This window comes from Peromyscus eremicus, chromosome 8a, assembly GCF_949786415.1.
Source record: "Peromyscus eremicus chromosome 8a, PerEre_H2_v1, whole genome shotgun sequence".
NCBI classification, from domain to species: domain Eukaryota; kingdom Metazoa; phylum Chordata; class Mammalia; order Rodentia; family Cricetidae; genus Peromyscus; species Peromyscus eremicus.
The window spans coordinates 104029160-104032177 of NC_081423.1; the positions used below are offsets into that span (position 1 = coordinate 104029160).

Genomic DNA, 3018 nt, shown 5'->3' on the forward strand with positions numbered 1-3018 from the left:
CTCTCTCTCTGTATTTGAATTCACATTGAGAAACTTAATTTATCCCCACAGCGAGGGCTGAAGGATGATCAGAAGCAAGATTCTGGTCTCCTGCCCCTTCTGCTTGTATCAGATGAAAAGGGGCCAGGCTTGAAAAGGCCTAGGATTGTTATTGGGCTGCTGAGGGCTTATTCAGGCAAGATGACAAGCAGATATGGGACAGGGTCACTTGGGCGGCTGATAGGCCAGCTTTCCACTCTCCAGGACTGACCACTTAATGCTGCTTCATGGCATAGGTCAGGGGCAGCAGCAAGCCCATTGTCAACAACATCTTGAGCCTCATACATGCGTTTTGATGGTCATGCTCTGACTATGCTGCCCAGCAAAAGAAGGTGGTGACATCCTTAGCTTTTTGTGACAAGGTGATTGGGGTGCCATTGCCATATTCCAAGATTTCAGTGTAGATGGGAGGAGCCATGCCAATGGCCTGGAAAGTAAGGGTTGAAGTAGAGGCCTTCTTGCAATGACACCCCAGTGCGAGGCTCACAGAGGCCAATGAGCAAGGAGAATACATAGTTCATGCCTAGTTTGCATGATGTAGCTGAGATCAAGGGGTAAGGCTCCGTTGTTAGCAGCTCTGTCAGTCTCAGGGTTGGGGAATGGCTTTGGAAAATAGTGAGATAGCTTCCCTGGCCTCATGAACATCTCCGCATCCTCATTAGAGCCACCCTGGACTTTCATCTCCTCAGCCAGTGCCTTCACTTTGTCCTCCGTGTAGCACACTCCCACCAGGTGGTGGTAAACCACATAGTCCATGCTGTGGCAGGAAGAACACACCTGCAAGTATACTTGGAAATGGATGCTGGTATGGTCCAAGGAGGGGAGGAGGCCATGGTGAGACCATGGGTAGCTGTGTGTGTGTGTGTGTGTGTGTGTGTGTGTGTGTGTGTGTGTGTACACGAGAGCGCGCGCGTGCGCGTGCGTGCAGCTCCAAGGACACTGCTTGTGATGTCCACAATGGAGGATGCTGGGGCTGCATACTGCCCAGCAGGTGTGGAGCACTTTTATCTGGAAGCCCCAAGCCCTGCCAGCCCAGCACCAAACAGTAAAGCAAAGTTGCTTTTGTCAGTCCTCTTTAGTTCTGTTTTTTTTTTAATTTTTATCTATCTATCTATCTATCTATCTATCTATCTATCTATCTATCATCTATCTATCTATCTATCTATCATCTATTTATTTATGTTAAAGATTTGTTGTAGTATGATAAAATTTCATGCCATTACCCAAGATCTGTCCAGATTGCAAATTATTCTTCTGTTTAGCATATACAGACCTAGCAGATGCCATAGTATCATAACACGCTGGTCCAAGTGCCCTTATATAGGAACCTAACCCTCCATTAACATTGGTCAACTCCCCACATCTCATCCTGGAATACCCTGTCATTTTATGGCTTCCTAAGAAAGGCGAGTTCAATACATGACACTATGGAGAGGGTACTCTCACATAGCTTTCAAAATAGTGTGATGATTGTTCTACCCTTTTGCTGGTGATGTCAATCTCTTACTGTATTTCATTTGTAAATTCAGTTTTATCAAAAGTCTGTAGATAGAGGGAAAACATGATGGCTATAGGGAAAATATGGTGTTTGTGGAATTTTCTGCCATCTTTGGTGCCAGGGTCCTGGAATATATCCCCTGCAAATAAGAAGACATGACTGTAATACACAAAACCTTTCGCACATTGACAGGAAAATGTCAATAAAAAAGGATAGCAAAGTAGACAGAAGAGGTTATCAGGCAATCATGAAAGAACAAACTGGCCCACACTCAAGACCCGAGAGTATGCCATGATGCCATTCCCATGACATTTTTGGTTACTGGCAAGAGTGAGAGAAGTCTGGATAAAATTGAGGTCACTGATGAGTGAATCTTGACATGATTTAAATTAAGAGTCTCCTAGCTGGGCTTGACCTAATTGGATGAACTCATCAGGGCCTCAGGTTGTCCTAGGCTTGGGTTCCTGAAGCAGTTTATTCAGCTCTTTTCTTCTGGCCCCGAGTAATACCAAAGGCCCCTGAATTATACAATATAACCACAAAAATGAGTCTTACAAAAAGCTGAAGGGTCATGGGAGAAGACACTTAACTTTCTGATTTTTCAGAAGAGAGGTCAGACCAGCTAAAATCTTGACCTTAGATTGAGGCTGTGTGATAAAAATGGAGATTGTTTTTATGTGTTAAGTTATAATGTCTATCACATAGGCTAATCCCCATCCCAACAGCAGACCACCTATGGCAGCTTTCCTTGCCCCACCCCCAACCGCTACTCCCATCTCCTGTGGATTCCATAGATATTCCCTTCCTAACCTCCCTCCTTCCAGTGGTTTGCTTTGTCTCAGCCCCCAATCCAAGCAGGTACCTCCTGCCAGGGCAACAAGTAGGCTGCCAGCAGATCCATACCTCTCCTTCTGCTCCTCCAGACCCAATCCCCCTAGTCTCATGCCTACTTGTGCATTAGAAAACCTGCTGCAGTCTCCCTTTCCTCTCTGACCCCATCCCCGATGAATCACAAAGATCTCCTCCAACTTTCCTACCCCCACCCCCAAACTCATCCCAGTATCCCAGCCTCCAACTCCAGCAGGCTCTCCCTGCTAACCCACAGGCCACTCCTGCCAGGGAACCAAGTAGGCTGTAGTTCTTCCCTTCCCCTCCTGTTCCTCTAGATCCAACTCCCCAGTCTCGTCCACAGCACTATAGCAGACCCTCTAGGTTGACCTCTTTTTACTGTTTCCTCCATTCTAAGGAAATAAAATAAGTAGATCCTGATTGAATACTCTGTTTTCTTCCATCCTGTGAACCCCTTCAGACCCCTAGCCTATTCCCATTCCTAAACATCAGCTCTCAGTACCTCAAAACAAATTTTACCTGGAACTCCCAGTGGCCACAACTATCAGGTTCAAAGAACATTTCCTACAGGCAATACACAGGCACCACACTCTCTAAAAATCCAGAGAGGAAATAGAAATGAAAGATCAAAT

At 45.8% G+C, this 3018-nt stretch overlaps 1 pseudogene; it reads right to left on the bottom strand.

Annotated features, from left to right (window-relative positions):
* Window positions 1-204: 204 nt before the first annotated feature.
* On the bottom strand, window positions 205-2481 carry LOC131917135 (cytochrome c1, heme protein, mitochondrial-like; annotated as a pseudogene).
* Window positions 2482-3018: the final 537 nt, after the last annotated feature.